Raw genomic sequence first — 20,178 nt, 5'->3', positions numbered from 1 at the left:
TAATTGTGATTTTGGTCAATAGTATGATAAATATTAATTATGGTAGTTTTACCCCACACAGACTTGCCTAAAATCACCTACAACAAATAATACAAGTAAAAAAAATCACACTCAAGCTTTTAAATACTTTCAATGTCTAGATTTAATTGCATCCTACTTTGACAAGGTAGCTATGAATTTGGTGAAAAAATAAAACAAAACTCATTCTTAACAGAGCTTAAATAGGCAAAATTGTGAAGTTACTTACTGTGTTTTCTTTTTTGTCTTTTGTGGAGGCACACTTCCATAGTTCCTATTTCTTATTCTGAGATATTGCTGTCATGTCTCATTCTTGGACAGCCTTGAAAATAAATTGAGGTGCAGCTAGGGGAAAGCATTAGATTGGAAAATCAGAACACTGAGTTTTAGTGTCAGTTCAGACAACAGTTAGCCTTACGATAGCTTTTGGTTTCTATTTACCCAGAAGTTGAGACCAAAAAGAATAGCGGCCCTACTAAAGTTTCTTTTAATCTATAAATTTCAGATATATAATTACCTCTGAGTTATTATCTAGTGAAGAGTCATTTGTCTTTGTGATTTTTTTCTTTTTTAACAAAGAGATCTTGGAATGCAAAGGATTTTTAAATGTGTTAATTTCTAATGGTGAGAAATTTGGATACCATGGCAAGTTGAAAGAGAAATATTTTTCTGTGCAAATTTTCAAGGTACCTTAAGTCGTAAAATAAGTTGATTTTCTTATTTGTAAATCTGGAGTAGGTGAAAGAATGTGCAGCATGATTTTTAATTTCCTAGCTTAATTACTTTCACCAATTTGAAATTCTGACTGTATTTAGCATTAATGTGATACTCTTCTGGTCCTTTTCCTTTTTTAACAAAGCATATTCTATGTAACTCCTCATTTTTCTTCATTTCCTACTGGTGTTTATTTATGACTTTCATGATATACATTGCTTGTGGTTAAATTTATGTTGCTAAATAATACCATTGTAAATTAGGTACTGATAGTCCCTTGTTTATTTAGATCTCATCAGTGGAGCTCTATTAACTCAGAGATATTTTCAGTTGCAGATAAATTGCTATGTTAAATTTGCATTTTAGTAATTTTCTGATTTAGATATGGGTTTAGTAATGGGCATAATAAGTCAGGAAGGGTGAGTTGAGGGGAGGGAATCTCCTAAAATGCTAACATCTTTAGCAACTAACCAAAAATAGTGACTGTTTCCCATTATGCAACATCTCCCTATATCTGCATACATAAAAGTTAAGTATCCTTACAAAGCAGCATTGAAAATGGCTTTGGCTATTTTCCTTTCTTAGTGTATTTTGCTGTGAGTTTGTATTCAAATTGGTTTGGTAAGGCGTTTTGCCCCAGGGGTCCATTTTAATAGCAGCATTCCTGATTTGTCATAATTTACTGGACTGCATGGAGTGTTGAAGCCTGATTTTAAAGTCCTACTCTTAGAGGAAAAGCATCGGTCATTGGTTTTGTGGCTTGATTTCTGCTAGTGGTTTCTCAAGTCTTCATTTTCCCATTCAGTCTCCTCTGATACTTTCTTTTGTTTGTATTGCTCTTCCCACCTTTTCTGAGTCTGAGCTTCCTGAGAGAGGGGCTTAGCTTGTTTTCTCACAGGACCTCATTCAGTGCTAGACAATGAATAGGTACACAGCAGACTAAATAGAATTACCTGCCTAAATCCTAAAATGTAGTACTTGTCTAAAGAACAATAGCACCACCAATGACAACAGCACACACGCACACAGCTGAGAAGTGGTTTATTGATTGGTCTCTTTGTCTTCAAAATGCCAAACAAATGCCTGAATGATTTTTTTCCATTATTGAATTTTATGAATTTGTATGTAGGAGGTAGAGAGCACTTAATCAACTATCCTGACAAGTTCTTTTAGCCTTCTGAAAACAGAGCTTTTAAACAGAAAACTGGAATCCATTAACTGATATGAAATTGCTTTAACCTATATACTGCACAAAATGTGATTTATACTTGTGTGTATGCCTGTGGATTAACACACACAATATGAAATTATAAAAGGGGAAAGAGCATGAGCACTGCTCTTGCTTCTTTCTCTTTTGAAAAAAATAGAACAGGCACACATGTTCATGAAAACACCATAGGAAAGAATAAAACAGTGTTGGTTGTGTTATTCATTTGTAAGAGTGCTCGCCTAGGTATGGTGCAAGGCTCTGGGTTCAGTCTCCAGTACTCCAAAAATAAAGAAAAGGATAAAATAACAGGAATATTTTCTTGTGCCCAAAATCTAAAATTATTTCTTAGAAATAATAATTAAGAGCTTCCTATATAGTCTTTCAGAAATGTTTAATGAAAGGGCATGCAGGCATGTGCATGCATACACGCACTCATGAGCACGCACACACTCACACACACATTGTATAGACTATTTCGCTCATTTTTTCAATGTTGTCTATAATAGATATAATTTCTTTTCAGCAGTCATAGTTCCTTTCCTTTCCTTTCCTTTCCTTTCCTTTCCTTTCCTTTCCTTTCTTTTCCTTTCCTTTCTCTCTCCTACACTCCCTTCTTCCTGCATCCCTACCCTTCCTTCCTTCCTTTCTTCCTCCCTCCCACTCTCCCTCCCTCCCTCCCTCCTTCCTTCCTTTTTTTCCTTGCTTTCTTCTTTTTTTCTGGGTGCTGAGAATTGAACCCAGAGCCTCACACAGGCTAGGCAAGCTCTCTACCACTAAAGGAAACCTTGAGCTCCCTCTTTAGTTTTAGATTTTTCTCTAACTTCTTGTCTCTGCATGAGATCTCCTTTGCCTGGTCTTCCATCACTGTGAAACTGTCTTCCAGAAGCATTTCCTGTATGGACATATCGAATTTAATTAAAATCTCATGTCAATTTAAATATAATATTTGCTATTATAATCAAAGTTGTAAATGAACATCCTGTATGCAAATAACTTAGTACATTTGGGTAAGGTATATTTGTTTTAATTGTGGTGGATAGTATTACAAGAGAATGCTAATTTATACTTTCCATCAATACTATATGAATGAGTCTGTCTGTCTGTTACAACAAAATAATTTAGGCTGCATAATTTGTAAATAGAAGAAAATTATTTCTCACAGTTCTGTAGGCTGGAAGTCTGAAGTCAAGATGACCTCAGGGTCGATTTCTCCTGAGACCTCTCTTCTAAGTTTGTGGATGGCTTCTTTCTCAGTGTAGCCTCACAGAGCCTTTTCTCTGTGCACGCACACCTCTGTATTCTTCTTATTAGGTCACCAATCATATTGGACTAGAATCCCACTTTTATGGATTCATTTAATTTGAATTACATCATTGAAGGCCCTAGTTCCAAAATATCTCATTGGGAGTTAGGGGTTCAGCATATGAATTTATAGTTTGGATATAGTTTCTTTAGAGAACTCAAAAGTTCATGTGCTAGCAACTTTGTTCTCCATGTGGTAGGATTGGAAGGTGGAATAACCTTTACAAGGTGAGGTCTAATAGAAGTTGGTTAGGTTGGGGGGGTTTGTGCTGATCCCCAAAAGGATTAATGTACATCTCTTAGGATTCTGATTGGTTCCCTTGAGAGCGAGTTGTTATAAAAAGAGTGAGGCTGGATCCTTGATTTCTCTCTGCTTTCTTGTTTCAGCATGTAATCTCCTTTACCTGGTCTTCCATCATTGTGATGCTGCTTCCAGAAGGACCACACTACAATTAAGAAAATAATGGTGTCATGGTCTTGAACCTATGGAACTGTTTACTAAACATACCTCTTTGCTTTAGAAACTACTCAGCTTCAGGTGTTCTGTTATAGCAACAGAAAGCAGGCTAATACAGAAAAGAGGCACAATTTAATCCATCATCCAAGAGAAGTCTGGGGAAGTGAGCAGGAGTAGATAACTTAAAGATAGATACAAAGGTGTGATTATAATGACTGAGTATGGAAGAGATTTAAGGAAAGTTAAAAGGCAATTAGAGACTCAAGTTTAGTGAGTGACAGTAAACTTAATTTTCCTCCTTATCTCTGTGTCAGGGGTCAAAGAATTGTTGGAGGTGGGACATTAGAGAGAATCAGCTAGATTTCTCTCTAGGAGCAAGTGGTCTGAAAACAGAATGTCTGAAACAGAATTGTAGTGAGGTTATAGTTACTGGTTATGAAATGTTTCACTTTAGCAACAGCAGTAGCTAAAATAAGATGGTATCATTATACTAGATGGAAGGAAGTCAAAGGTCAAAGAATACAGATGCCATGGTGTTACAAAGATCATATCTATGTGCATTAAAAATATAAAATTATCACAAGAATAATGTGAAGGAGAAAGGAAGTGAAAAATCTCGAAATCTTCAAGAAATGGTCTGGCACAGTGGGTGACCGTAACAGAGTTCCACTCTTAGAATATTGATGCTGGACAGTGCTGTGGCCCAGTCATGGTAGTGAGAAGGAGGAGGACACCTCCCTGACTTGTAGGGCTAGAGGTTAAGGACAGAAGGAGAGAAGACAGATGTCCCTGCACAGGCTATGGACAAGCAATGTCCTCAGGGAGACTAGAACATACAGTTGCTGAGACACTCCATGATCACTGCCCTACTCACAAGGACCAAGAAAGGGAAACAAACAGTCAAGGGATAAATGGACAAAGAAAACATGGTGCATATACACAATGGAATACTGTTTAGCCATAAAAAGAGCAACATACTGTCATTTTTGACAGCACACAAAACTTGGCAAGAATGCAAGGGGAAGTTAATCATGTAGGAGCTCTGTTTTTGACTGAGAGCACAGTTTTTAGAGTTAGGGATGGGTGAAGGGTGGGCTAAAGAGTGAGATGCACAGACCAAGTGGGAGTAAGGGTTCAGATCATGAGGAAGTCCTAGGTTTCTTTAAGTGACTAATGTCAACGGGTGACAGTCAGGATGGAGGTCAGTGCTGAGAGTCTCAGAGAAAGATGGTGAGAGCACGGCTGTGCCAGTGGGGGTGGCGGGCACGCAGAGCCGCTAGAAACGGCAGAAGAGGGCGTCCAGCAAGAGCAGTGCAGGCTGTACCTCCTGTGGATGCAAGTGGGGGGAGGGCGTGTGTGCTACAATGCTTGTCCCTCAGGTTGCTCTTTGCCTTTTAACTTTATTAATACATACTTATGCTACATAGATCAATAAATATTTACAAAAGCTTTTACTTTTTATATAGTAAAATGTATCAGTCTTTTTTCCTCTATGGTTTGGGGTACATTTTAAGGAGTTTCTTCTTTTTCAAAATCTTATGTATTTTTAAAAATAAAAATATTTAAAAATATGTTTAGTATGTTATTTTCCACCTGGAGTCTGTTTTGGGTCAATGACTGTGTAGGGATCTGATTACTGGTTTTTCTTTTTTTCTCTTCATGACCAGTTTAATGTCCCAACAGTGCATTTTGAAATGACCAAAGACACTCTTTGAGTATTTACTTATTAAATATTCACATCTTTTCCTCTCACCTCCTACCAGTCTTGCTCAAAACTTTCAGTTCACAACCTTTTAAAAGGTTCCTATGATTTTAGCCTTCTGTTTCCCAGTTTCTAATAAAACTATTAAAGCAAATGTCTTCTACCTTTCAGATCCAGATAGACATATCCTTGAACATTTACCATTTTGGAGACTTTGGTTGTACTTAATGACAGGGAATTTTGGGGAAGAAAGAATGTAAACTAACTCCTGAAGGGAAATGCTGTTGGTCAGTATTATCTTTTCTGAAGACCTGACATTGGTTAATATGCTCCCTCCAGTGGACTGTGGAGCCATGGGAAAATGGGACCACGCCTCTTCCCAATCCATCCACGGGTAGCAGCTGTTTCCATTTCAGTCTTTGAAGAAGTATTTTTAGAGTAAGCCAGGAAGCCTGGCCGAACAGGTAACATTACATTCCTGCCAAATGCACAACACATCCTCATTTTTCATTTGTCTTTTAAATTTAGAGTTCCTCCGGTTCTCAAATTTTTAAGTACTGCCTTAAGCTTATAAGACTTTCGGTTCTGAGAAAAGATAGGACACTTGCCTGTGTTGCTCTAGGGAAATGGGTAACGGGCCAGCATCGTTGGCACTTGCACTCCATCCTGGTGGACAAGAGCTGTGCTCTCTGGTCTTTGCCATGGCTTGCTCACCTCTCACGCTTGGTTATTATAGTCTTCCTGCCTTCATCTTGCTCCTGTCTAATCCGTGGTCCAGATGGGCTTCTCCATTCTCTTTCCAACATGCAAATGAGAACATGTGGCTGACTGCTTAGGAAGTTTTCATGGCTCCCCACTGTTCACAGCATGAAGCCCAAACCTTGAGCCTCGAATTCTAGCTTCTTCACACCCTGATGGATTTGCTGCCCTCCCTTCCCCACTTGCCCTGATCCCCTTCTTTGCTATCTGGATACATACTTTTATGTCTCACTTTGTTTTCCAAAGTTCCTTTTCCTGCGATTCAACCCATGCATTCCCTCACCCTTACTTTCAGAACCAGGGAAATATGACAGATCCTGTATGACTCAGCTCACATGTCACCACTTCTAAGAAGCCTATTCTACTTTCTCAGGCAGAATCCATTGCTTCTATCACTTCCCCATGAGTGTTCCTGGAGTTTCTGTCATCCTCGAAGTACCTCACCATTTCCTAGGCTCTGCTGTTGGAGTGGAGCAGCTTCTCCATAAAAACAGTTAAACGTTTTGTATCCTGCATAGTTACACTGCGCTGAGCATTTTATGCACATTATCTTAGCTTCCAAGTGATCCTATGAAGCAGACATTTTTATAATCTACATTTTCAGATAAGGATATTGAGCCTTAAAAAATCAAGGCACTAACTTGGTCACAGATTGAATGTTCACTCAGCATATGCAGTATAGTTACTGAGAATAAGCCCTTTTGTCCAGAGCCTATGAAAGAATAACAGAACTAGTCCACAGGTTCTGTGCAGTGTGGTGACGTCTATTGAAGACATTTCCTTGTGTGCGATGCCCAGGTGGCAACCAGAGCTTCCTCTAGTCCATGTGGCCAAGGGTGAGTTGCCAAGCATCCCTGAGTCTTTGAGTGCCCACCTGTAAAACCTTGATAATAAACTGCTTGCCTACCTCACCAGGTGTTTGAGAGCAGTAAGTGAAATAATATATGCTAAATACATAAACGCTGGCAGAATAAATTAGTATCAGGTACCTTCTCTTCCCTTTTCCATCATCACCCATTCCATGAAGACAGCAAACTGGCCTATCCTTCTGTCCTGAAAGCAAGCAGTGGCAGAGGACATAAATGACCAATGGAATGACAACTTTAGGCAGAGTATGCACAGCTCATGGGCCGCTTCTCTGTGGGTCTAAAGTAATGAATAATGACCTCAAGAATACTGTGGGGTGTGTGTGTGTGTGTGTGTGTGTGTATGCGTGTGCACGTACATGTGTGTGAGCACTTGTGCTGGAGATTGAACCAGGGCCTCACCTATGCTAAGTGAGTGCTGTACCATGCAGCCACATCCCCAGCACCATATCATTGCTTTTCCCTCCATATTCATAGCCTTATACGTGCTATAAAACAGGGTAACTAAAAATTCCCTCCTAAAGGAATTACCAGTATTGCCACAAGAGCTGAGTTTAGACACTGGCTTTCAAAATCAAGAGAACAACAATCCTTTAGAGATTCTTTTTTTTGTTGTTGTTTGTTTTGTCTTTTGTTTTTCTTCCAGTACGAGGAATCAAACTCATGATCTTGTGCTTGCCAGGCAGGCGCTGTGCCACTGAGCTAAATCCCCAGCCTCCTGCAGAGATTCTTTTGATTTCTTTTTGGTACCACTCATGTCATTCTCAAATGACTTCAAAGTTCTCTATTTCAGTGATAAGATTGCTGCTTGCATGGCTGGTGAGAGGGTGGGGAAGAAACACTGTTTAAAGTTTCTGAAGTGTGGCTTTGCAAAACTTTGTAGGTGTCTATTTCATCTGACTTTGAGATAGCAAGTTTATGTTTAGCATCTACTGAGGAGTTAGGGTAAACAGTAAAGGATTACCACCAGGTCCTGGGATCCTGGGCTGTTGTTTTGTTTTGTTTTTCAGTACTGCAGATTAAACTCAAGACTTTTGTACAGAGCTACATCTCTAGCCCTTCTAAAATTATTTTATTATTATTGTTTTTTATTTTGAGACAGGGTCTCTCTAGGGCACTCACTAAATCACCCAAGTTGGACTCAAACTTGTGACCCTCTTGCCCCAGGTTCCTAAGATTACAGGTGTGTACCACCATACCTGGCTCACTGGAACCACCAAGAACATAGGGAGTCCCAGCAGAGAGGTTCAGCCCATCTAGGAGTCAGTGGGTGGCTGGTGGTCACGAGTTTCCCGGAAGGTGTGCCAGGGTCTAAGTCTATAAGAAGGAAGGAATGATCTTTCTTATCCTTGGAGTCAAACCTGCTACTCAGAATGGGAATAAAATATTCCTGAACACTTAATCCTGTAGTGAATTTCACAGATGATATCTAACTTAATCTCCCTACTAACCTTCTGAGATAGATATTTTGGAAATGAGGAAATACAGGAATACTGAGCAATTTTTCTGAGATTCTACTACTGGTCAGTGGAGAGACTGGGATTTGATCCAAGACAGACTTTAAAGTTTTGGGGGTTCATAGAATTGCACTTAACTAATTTTACATAATCTCCAGTCAATATTTGCATTCACTATAGGACAGTCATTCTCATCACAATGATATCATAGCATCTTAAACCTGGATTGAGATACCATATATGTAGCTTAGACAGGTGCTTATTTGAAAAGAACAGAAGGGAACTTATCCTTGCGTGGTTCAATATTATAGTGATATAAATGGCATTAATGAGAATAGGATTATTTTAGCAAAAACATATGAGTGTAAGTTTTAAAAAATAATGCAAAGCATGTGCTATCAGAATTGAGTTTGTTATTTTCATTCTGTACCCAATGCAATGAACATAAAATAAGTTAAAATATTACTGCATATGTACATTGAATTAAAATTTTAATTAAGTGCTGTATATGAAATTATATCGAGACCTATGTGACTCTCTTTTGTTCTTTTTCTGTCAAGTCACTCAAACTTCATAACACCCCTAAGAAGACCCATAATACCTGTGGCCAAGGCAAGTGTAACCTTTACTTTACAGATGAGAAAATCATGAGGTTTTGCGTCTGCTCAAAACCTTAGTTCAAGGCATGGCAAAGCTATCATTAGTGTACAAGATTTTCAAAAGCAAAAGGAAATGGGAGTTCATAACATAGATTTAATCCCCATAGTAATCCTACTAGGGTTCAGAGATGGAATCAAGCTAAAAATTTATAAAGTGCCTGAGCTGGGACTTGAACCTGGTTTCCTAAAGCCACGCATTTGTTTTATATGTTTCTGCAAGCCATCTGTATTTCCCACACCTGTGTTTGAATATGGAGTGAACACCAGTCACACTGTGGACATGCAACAACTTTTTTGAGTGACTAAATGATGAGTAGAATAGGTACACTGGTGACTAGCAAGGAGGGCGAAAAAAAAGAGTATTTGATGCACTCCAAGTCTACTGTCAAAGAAATGCTTATCACATTGTCAAGGAAACAGTCTCTTTTGTTAGGCTTTCCTTTTCTGTTTTCCTTCCTATTTAGTGCAGGGTTATGGTTCTGTTGATAAAAGTAGAAGCCTATGCCAAGGTAATGCAATGCTAACAAATTAAAGTTTGTTGGGCAAAAGGACATAGAGGAAGTATTACTGAAAGTATTTTTGAGACCTTTTTCAAGGGTTCATTAGCATGAAGTTGTACAAAGTGTTTCTCTAGACTCCTAGCTTCCTGTTTTGAGAATCACTCTGACTTTGCGGAGACTTCAGACATCCTGATACAGAACACCTTCACCTATTTTCTTACCTGAAGTCAATGCAGGGCCCTTCTAATTAGTATATTAAGTTGGAGGCCAAATGCGACACTTTCCTTCCTTCCCTCTTTCTTTTCTTTTCTTTCTTTCTTTCTTTCTTTTTCTTTCTTTCTTTCTTTCTTTCTTTCTTTCTTTCTTTCTTTCTTTCTTTCTCTTTCTTTCTTTCTTTTTCTTTCTTTCTTTCTTTCTTTCTTTCTTTCTTTCTTTCTTCCTTCCTTCCTTCCTTCCTTTCTTTCTTTCTTTCTTTCTTTCTTTCTTTCTTTCTTTCTTTCTTTCTTTCTTTCTTTCTTTCTCTCTCTCTTTCTCTCTTTTTGTCTGTCTTTCTGTCTTTCTTTCTTTCTCTCTCTGTTTCTTTCTTTCTTTGAGGTACATTTGTCATAGATGACGGCACACTAATACATAACATGGGCTTTAATTGAATTGGATTCTTGGTTACTCAACAAATATTAGTTAAATAGCTATCAACCCAAGGCAGGAAAGGGAGGACATATTAACTTTCCATTAGATAGCAGAGAAGACCTGTTTTCTGTGAAGCTTCCCAGATTCACAGTTCTAGCTTTGGGTCCTAGTTCTGCCTCTACCTCAATGATTGCATGATCTGGGCTGCGGAGCACCTTACTTTGGATGTCTGCAAATTTAAGCTGTTCATTGGATCTTGGCCTACATGTGCCTTAGCAGAATTGAGAGAGTGTGTGGGGGTGTGCAGGAACATTAAAATGATTGAGGGCTGTTACTGCCATTTAGTACCCGGGAACCAAGGATGATAAATGATATACCATGTGTGTGTGGGGGGGTCAGTTGCTCACCACAAGAATGCTTTCTGAACAAGACTGTAACCATGTTGTCATTGAGAAACACTGAAACTGACCCCAGTTTTAGTATTTCCTAATGCCAAGACAGTGACTAAGGGCAAATTATAGTTGTTAACTTTGACAAGATTAATAAACAATGATATTAAACATAGGCAAACCACTGGCAGAATACCTTCTCAGGAGCAGATGAACACAAAAGGTTGGGGCTGTGCTAAATACTAGTGGTCTTTGCAATGAATGCTAGCAAAAATGTTACTGAACTCTGTTTGTTACTATAGCACATTTTCTATTAATTATCTTGGGTAACATGTACAGCAATAGCTCGAAGGCCACATGGAACATTAGTTCTGCAAATGAATTAGTGACTGTATTTTCCCAGGCTTCTCATCCTAAGCTTATCTCCACACCATTTTTGTTCATATGAAAGTGGCCAGGCTTAGCAAACTTACCTTCCTACCACTGAATTTCTTTCATTACAGAAGAGCTATATGCTTCAGATTTATTGTTGCCTAATTATTTCATCTTGCCACTAAAGCTAATTGTCAATAAGGAAAATGAAAATGACTCCCAGACATTTTAGCAATTTGAATCACCATAAGCCTCTTCGTGGCATGATGCCAGCTGGCAGTGCTGTCCCAGGCCAGCTCTGTTGCCATTCAGAATACACTCCTCTGGAACAGGTCCATTCAGAGCCCTCTGCGCCTTGTGAGATTATAGGGTTTCAGGCAACAAAATCTATTTTAAAAACATGGACATACACAAAAATTTTGTTATTGACCAAATCAAACTTTTAAACTCTTTCTATTTCACTGAGTTCAAGCATAAGCAAAGCAATCTGGTCACCCCAGATTTAGAAGTGAATTTAGGAGGACATATAGGGTTTTCTTCTGTCCTATTTTTTAAGTCTACTGGCTTCATTTTCTTGCTTTTCCTGGATTTGAGTATGCATTGGGATTGGCACATTACATTGGATCCAGATGTAGCAGACTTGATTGACATAACAAGATTTAAACTTTGTTTGTAGTAGCTGTGTCCACCTTATGTGATGGGTTGTGATTGATCATGATTTAGTTCTGACAAGCCTGTTATCTCACTTCCCAGTCTCTCTTTCAGAGAACAGTTGTTATGTTAAATACTTCTGGATAATAAGATCTTGATACACAAGGGGAATTCTTTTGGAGAGATTTCTGGAGAAGCATATGAAATAAGCAGCTGTTTTGTGACCACTAGGTAGAAGAGCATGATACAAGTCACCTGTTCCTTGATGGCATCTTTTAGCACCTGTCTAAACCTGCCTGGTTAGCTTAGGACTTCTTGAAATGGGGGAGGGGAATAAACATTTACTTGACTAAGTCATTTTAGTAAATGTTTCTGTTATTTATGAGTATAAACCTTACTGATTTGCCATTTTTAGGCTTATTAAAATATAACCTTGAGGATTTGGGAAAATTTGACATAAAGTCTTGCTGGAAGCAGTACAGTGATCTCAACTTCAATGACACATTGCTTCTTTCTCTGGCTGGTGGAGATTAGGGTGTGTCAAGTGTGTTGGGTAAAGTAGATGCTGCTATGGCCCCAGATGTACTTTACGAAGCAAAACTAGTTGTCATTGGAGAAGGATGTAAAAATATCAGGTCACCTCCAAGCTGCCACTTCTGTCTTATGGTACAACTGGGGTAAGGAAAGCAGACAAGTATTTGTTGGATTTAGTTAAATTAACACACAAGGAGACAATTGTAAGTTATGTGGTACATATGTTATATAGTGAAGTGGCTGAGGGGACTTATGGTGCTTCCAAGTGGAAATAATTTACATTTTTATTCCTGCAAAAAGCAATGAACCAAGAGTCAACATGTGAGAAACTTATTTCTACCTCAAAATTTTACTTAGTCTCTTTTAGTGTCAGCTTTTCAACTCTGAAATATGGATAATAGCCATGTCTGTTTCACAGAATTGCTGTAGAAAGCAAGTGGAAGTGTATAAAATTTCATTTTATAGCATATTTGCTATGCAAATGTAAAATGTCACCAACATTATCATAATCATATCATCTCAAATTTTACAGAACAGATGTGGCCCTTATTGTCATTTTATCAATTTGACTTTGATGACAAACCATTAGTTTATTTTCACTTAGTCTCCTTTCTGGGATGGGTAACCTATCACAATGTATGTCTGTCCATTGCAATGTATGTCTATGTTTTGGGGTTTAAACATCTTGACTTTTCATACACATAGCTAATGGAGATAAATATTGATATATTTCTGTACTCTGGTATATCAAAGAGAAGCCATCCTCTACTGTCTCTAATTTTGATTCTATTCATAAAGCTGTTGTGCCAGAGAACTTCACTTAAATAGGTTACAAAGTTTAAGGTGTTGTTTAAAGAGTTATAAACACCAACATGTACTTACCTATGGAAAGCATTAAAAATTTACATGGAATTATTCTATTTTTATTATAGAAAATGAAGATAAGAAAAAATACCAGAAAAGGTAAAATCCTACCCACCCATAATGATCACTGCTCTTGCATTCCATGTCCCTCTGATACCCATGACCAGGGGCCAGCAGGTACAGGCAGCAAGAGTCTTGCTTTGGGTCATGTTTCTGAAACCCTGGCCATTGCTCAGGGACCCAGGTGTCTCTTACTGTCCCAAAGGCAAAGGTACATCTGGAAGCCAGGTGACGGGGTCCTTCACATGACTGGGTGTGAGAACTTTGAGCAAAGAAGGTGTTGTGTTCTGAAGACTGGAACAAACAAATGAGCCACAACAAACCTCCCCCAAACATAATGATTCAGATCCTTCTTTTGGAGCTAGAAGTGGAGAAAAAGAGAGAGATGTGGGCTGGGGATATAGCTCAGTGGCACAAGAGCCTGCTTGGCAAGCACAAGGTCCTGAGTTTGATTCCGGATACCAAAAAAAAAAAAAAAAAAAAAAAAAAGAAAATCTAAAAGAGAGAGATGAAGAGAGGAGAGAAAAATAGAGAAGGACAAATGCAAAGGATGAGATCCATGAGTAGAAGCGAGGAGGCAGTCACAGTGGTGAGCAAGCAACAACTGTGAATTGGAGAGGAGACAAAGACCCAAGTTGTGTAGTTGGCAGTGGGATGAATAGCAGAGACAGCAAAGGTAGCTCACTTTGTGAAGAGACAGGGCACAGAAGACATCTTCAAGGCAATGACAAGGCCAGTGGCTGCCTGACCTTCCATCCATTCCAGGTCTGCCAGACTGGATCTCAGAGCTGTGGCTGTGTTCTCAACCGTAATAGGGTTCCTGTGCTTCCGCAAGGGCCCAAAGTACCTCCTTCAAATCATTCCTCTTTCATTCCCTCACCTGTACTGCTTCTTGCATGTCATCCGATGTAACCTAAAAACCTACCTCTGTTCCAAGCAGCCTGAAAAACCTGAATGTCTCCACTCACATATGCAAATGTTTTGTTTTTTTTGGATTTTAAATAGGAGCATCCATTTATCCTGTTTGATAATTTAGTTTTTACTTTATGTAGATCATAAATATCTTCCCATACAGTATTAATAAATACACTTCCATCATTTTAATGGTGGATTGAATGCTTGCAGAAAATTTCTATCCTTTGCTCTAATATACAGATAAATTCTAGATAAGATAGTAAAAGCATATTAAAACTATATAGCTGTGCTTAAGAATATAAGCACATCATAAACGGAAACTGAGAGAATGCAAAGTGTTAAGGAAGGAGGTCATAAGTAGTAGCAAGAGGAGGCTGAAGCATTGTATGCTGCACACTTGTACCACTGGTCAAGGAAACCCAGGCCAGAAGTGCTTCGAGAAGCTGGAAGTTAAGAATGTGTATCATTCTAGGTAGAAAGTAGTGGCTGGAAAAGAACACAGGATTACAGGTTGAAATGGACCATGTGCCAGGCAACAGGAGAAGTAGGTTCTCTCTCTAAAGTGGGGGACCAGATCTGTGTGACTTTTGGTCTGGAACTTGGAAATAGTCATCCCTGTGGGTTGGCTCAAGGTACAGTCAGCTAGCTGAGAGCTGCTGAGCCCCATACCCTCTGCAGGCCTTCTGGGGAGCCAATCCTGAAAGTGACAAGTTCCAATAGTACATTATATATGAGAAAGGAAGGCAGGAAGAGAGCTCATACCAGAGAAAGTGAGACCACAAAGTGCCAGCAATGGAAATAGCATAGAATGAGACTAGGAGGAAAAAATAGATCAATGATCACGTTTCCTGCATACTGTGGGAACTTGCTTTATGATAGATATGGTTTTATAAATTAGTGGGGAAAAGGATGCAAGATTTCATAAATAGAATAGGAGCAATTGCCCTTCTTCCTTCCTTCCTCCCTCCCTTCCTTTCTCCCTTCCTTCCCTCCATCCTTCCCTCCTTCCTCCTTTCCTTTCTTAAGCCATATAAATTTCTGTCTTCCCTCCCTCTCTCCCTCCCTCCCTGTTCCTTCTCATCCTGTTATCCCTCCCTCATAATTTCTCCAGGCGGAATGCCTAATACTATGTCAAAAGTGACAGGATTCGATTCCAGGTACCGGAAAAAAACAAAAAACAAACAAACAAACAAACAAACAAACAAAAAAAAAGGACAGTAGTAGGTATTCTTACCTCGTTCCTAATCTTAGAGGAAAATCTTTCAGTCTTTATTATTCGGTACGACATTAACCACGACCTTTTGGTAATTGTATTTATAATGCTGGGGTAATTTTCTTTTATTGTTTCTTTTATTGTTTATTGAATGTTTTTAACATGAAGCATTTTGAGTTGTGTCAGATGGTTTGTTTGCATGTACTGACATGATGGGATCTTAATTCTTTGTTTTGTTAATATAGTGTATCACACTTACTGATTTTCATATGTTAAATCATCCTTGAGTCTTGGGAATAAATCTCACTTAGACGTGATGCATTATCCTCTTGATGGGCTGTTGAATTTTGTTTGCTGGTTTTCTGTTGAAAATTTTTGCATTTATATTTATTAAAGATATTGGCCTGTAGTCTTCTTTTTCTGTAATGTGGCTTTGGCACCGGGGTAAGGCTACCCTCATAAAATCAGTTTGTAGGTATTCCCTCTTCTTCAGTTTTGTTGGAGTAGCTTAACAAGCATTGGCATTCATTATTCATTGAGTATTTGGAAGAATCCTTTAGTGATGGCAACTGGTCCTGGGCTTCGATCTTGTTGAAAGATTTTTCATTACTGCTTCAGTCTCCTTACTAGGTAAAGGTTATTTTTGAATGTGTTTCTGTATAATTCAATCTTGGTAGGCTGTATATTTCTGGGAATGTATGAATTTTTTCTAGGTTATTCAGTTTGTTGGTATATAACCACTCATAGTAGTTTCTTATATTCCTTTTTATTTCTGTGTGTAGCTGCAACGTTTCCTTTTCCCTCTTTTTTATTTATTTCATTGTTCTCTCCTTTTCTTGCTTAGTCTAGATCAGTAGTGACAAACCTTTTAGAGACTGAGTGCTCAAACTACAACCCCAAATCCACTTATGTATCCCAAAGTGCCAATGCTGCAATTAGACCTGAATGCTGGACCACTGGGCGATGCTGGGGTGACTTGGCTCACATGCCCATGGAGAAGGCTCTGTGTGCCTGCTGTGGCATGTGTGCCGTACGTTCACCAGCACTGGTAAAGTTTTGGCAATTTTGTTGTTCTTTTCAAAAACTTACTCTTTGTCTCACTGATTTTTGGGTTGTTCTTTTTCAAATTTCATTTATTTCTGACCTGATCTTACTATTTCCTTTCTTCTGCTAACTTTGGACCTAACTGGTACTTAGTTTTCTAGCTCTTTGAAATATAAAGTTAGTTCTTTTCTTTGAGATAGTTATTCATTTTTAATGTACGTGTTTGTGTCTATAAACTTCCTCTTTACTACTCCCTTTGCCTTAGCCCATCAATTTTGCTATGTTGCATTTTTATTTTCACTTGTTTCAAGATATTGTCTAATTTTTCTTTTAATTTTGTCTTTGACTCATTGGTTGCCCAAGAAAATTGTTTAATTTCCACATATTTGTGAATTTTCTAGTTCTCTTTCTGTTGTTGGTTTCTAGCACCGTTTCATTTAGGTAAGAAAGTATATTTGGTGTGATTTCATTCTTTCTTAACTTTGTTAAGAAGTATTTTGTGACCCAACATGTGCTTGAGGAGAATGCATATTCCACTGCTCCTGCACAGAATGTTCTGTATATGTCTGTCAGGTCCATTTGGTCTGTATACTGTTCATGTCCTCTGTTCCCTTACTGATCTTCTGTTCAGAAGTTTTTTTCAATAAAAAAGTGGATAAATGGAATCATATATTATAGTGCTAGTGTGCATTTCTTACTTTACTTTTGTCCAGGTTTTCTTGATTTATGTTCTGAGGCTAAGAAAGATGGCAAAACTAACTTGTAGAAGTGAAGGAGAAATAAAAACTTTCCCAGATAAGCAAAAGTGGACAGAATTCATATATATATATGTATATACATCCCAGTATATCCTGCTACATATATATATGAACTTACACCTTCTTGGTGAAATGATTTTTTTATGATCTAATAATTATCCAAGAGGTTTTTGTCTGGTATAAGGATGGCTACTCCTGCTCTCTTCTCTTTTTTTTTTTTTTTTGCGGTACCAGGGATTGAACTCATGACCTTGCCATGCAGGCTGTTATGCCACTGAGCTATATCCTCAGTCCCCTCCTGCTCTCTTCTGCAGCCATATTTAACTGTGTTGGCTTTTTGTTGTTATCGCTTGTTTTGTTTTAATTCATTCAGTCCTTTGTGCCCTTTGACTGGGAAGTTTAATCCATCTCCAATAAATGTAGGGGAAGACTTGCTAGTGCCAGTTGCTCATTTTTTGTCCTATAGCCTTTTATTTTTAAATCTATCTTTTCCTTTCTTACTGTCTTCCTTTGTATTTTGTTGTAATGAGATAATTTGATTCCTTTCTCATTTTCTTTTATGTATTTTCTCTCCATTTTCTTTGTGGTGATCAGAGGACTCACATAAAATAACTTATAGCACCAACAACTTATTTTAAACTGAAGCATCTCAACTTCAATTGCATACAAAACTCTACTTTTTAACTTCTTCCCACCCTCACACTTCATGTCACTGATGTCTCAAATGACATCTTCTGCCATTGTGTACTCATTAACATACTTACAGTTACAGTGTCAAAATACTCTAAAAATTTACATACCCCAATTAAAAGCAGTTTACATACTGTAATTACAATTTTACAGTATTCTGCATTTGTTTATGCCTTTATTTTTCCCAGGGAGCTTTAGATTTTCATGTTGTTGTCTAGGTTTCTTTCACCTCAACTTGAATGACTCTCTTCAGCATTTCTTGTAATCAGGTCTAGTGGTAGTGAATTCTCTCAGCTTTTGTTTATTTTAGAAAGTATTTCTCACCAGGCATGGTGGCACACAATCCCAGTAATTAGTGGGTTGAGGCAGGAGGATCCCCATGAGTTCAAGGTCAGCCTGGACTGCATAAGTGAGTTCAAGGTCAGCCTGCACTACATAGCAAGACCCTGCCTCAAACCTCATCTCCCATCAGAAGAAAGTATTTCTCCTTCAGTTTTGAAGGACAGCATGGCCATCCTTCTTAGCATCAGTAAAACAAGAATAGTACTCTTGGTTGGCACTTCTTTTTTGCTTCAGCACTTTGAACATGTCATTCCACTTCTTTCTTGTTTGCAAAGATTCCTGCTAAGACATTTGCTTCATATGTAAATGCCTTGTACATCACGAGTCACCTTTCACTTGCTGTCGTCAACTTTGTCTTCACCTCTGACAACTTGAGTGTAATGTGTCTTTAGTGTGGACTTGGTTTGGTATTATTTTTGTTAGAAGCCTTTAGAGTTCTGGAATCTGGATGTCTATATTCTGCTCAGATTTGAGAATTTTCATCTGTTATTTCTTCATATAGGTGATCTACCTCTTCCCTTTTCTCTTTGTCTTTTTATGAAGTCCCACAAGTACCTTAGTCTTTCTTCATTCTTTTTGCTTCTCTGATTTGATAATATCAAATGAGTTTTCCTTGGGTCCCCTAAGTCTTCAGCTTTGTTGTTTGCTATTGAACCCCTTCAGCTCCAAAATTTCTATTTAATTCTTTTTTATGTTTTCTATTTCTTGTTGATATTTTCATTTGGCTTATGCATCATTTTGTTGTGCTCAGTGAATTCCTTTTGTGATTATTTAAAATTCTTTTTCATGTAATTTATACCTCCATTTCCTGATGATCAGTTTCTGGAGATTCTGTTTTTTCCTTTGATTGGCTACGGGTCTTTGTTTCTTCATGTACCTTCTCACAGCCACCTTTCCCAGTCTTTATGGATTGACTTCATACAGGGGAAGACCTTCACCAGTCACCCAGGCTAGAGGTTCTGGGGTCCTTTCAAACATTTTCAGTGGGTTTGTTTTCTCTGGCTCTATGCATGTATCTTCCCACTTCAGGGATTTTTTGATAGTTTCATGAGCCCATAATCTCTTGCTTCTACAGATGTGCGTCGGCAGCAGGCTCTCCGCATGTGACACAGCATCGCAGTTCTCCTGTCCTCAGCTGCTGTCAGCCTCATAGAGCATGCCAGGTCCTAGTAGAACGTCCAGTGATATGAGGCAGAAGCCAGACCCTTGGAAAGCCTTTAGAAAAGCAAGAATGCTGGAAGTACATTCCAGCTTTTCCCTCCCTCGCCAGAAGCCAAGAGATTTTCCTTTTTCTTTCTGCTCATTCTGTGCCATGGTCAGGATGCGCTATCTCAAGCAAGCGTCAATGTTCAAATGTCACCTTTGTTCCCAGTGGCCTCCTAGCTCCCTCTCCCATCAATGTTTAGATTTAGGCAAGACGGAAAACAGTTCTGAGGGGGAACTTCCTGAAAGTGCACAGTTGGTTGTGTGTTTTGGTCTTCTCTTTTCCTCCCTGGAGAGAAGACAGGAGCTGTGTTATCTCCCAGTCCTACAGCACTGATCTGGGAAAAGGGGCCCCTGGTTGTGGTAGTGGCTTTGATGTAGCTGGCTTCGGGCCTGCCTGGGATGCAGCAGGCTCTCAACTGTAGTCTGAAGTTGTCATGAAGAGAATTGGCCCATGTATCATTGAACTGGGTGTCTCTGTGAGGAGAAACAGGGTCTGGGGCTTTATAGTCTGCCCTTTTGCTTGTCACATGTATGTATATCTAAATTGTTCTTGTAAAAGAAGGAAGAAGTAGCTTTTAAAAATTTTTCTACCAGTCACCCATAAAAGGAAACTAGTGAAATTAATTTTAATAAACTTTATTTAGAATGATATATCTTTAATAATGCTATCATTTTACCATATAATCAATTATTATTCCAGTATTTTATTATTATTAATTATAAAATTATTACTTTACATTCTTTATTTTCTACTTAGTTTTTGAAACTCAAGCACATATCAGTATGAACTAATCACAGTTCTGGGGCTCAGTAATCACATGTGGCCAGTAGCTGCTGCCTCGTGTAACACTGAGATACAACTTAGGTCA

The 20,178-nt window shown here is 38.5% G+C and overlaps 1 long non-coding RNA gene across 3 annotated transcripts in view; it reads left to right on the top strand.

The window, feature by feature from the left end:
- The window catches only part of LOC106150064, a 51,396-nt gene that overhangs the window by 16,108 nt on the left and 15,110 nt on the right, over nt 1-20,178 (top strand). The window contains exon 3 of one of the 3 annotated variants that reach the window (XR_001236641.1): nt 3,632-3,702. The exons of the other annotated variants lie outside the window; for them this stretch is intronic. This is a non-coding gene — a long non-coding RNA (uncharacterized LOC106150064). Of the gene's footprint in view, nt 1-3,631; nt 3,703-20,178 lie in introns of those variants that run through there. 3 annotated transcript variants of the gene reach the window in all.

Source organism: Chinchilla lanigera, unplaced genomic scaffold (genome assembly GCF_000276665.1).
Source record: "Chinchilla lanigera isolate Chin_1 unplaced genomic scaffold, ChiLan1.0 scaffold00062, whole genome shotgun sequence".
Taxonomy (NCBI): domain Eukaryota; kingdom Metazoa; phylum Chordata; class Mammalia; order Rodentia; family Chinchillidae; genus Chinchilla; species Chinchilla lanigera.
Note: the sequence above shows the minus strand (reverse complement) of the source record. Positions and strands in the feature narration are given on the sequence as shown.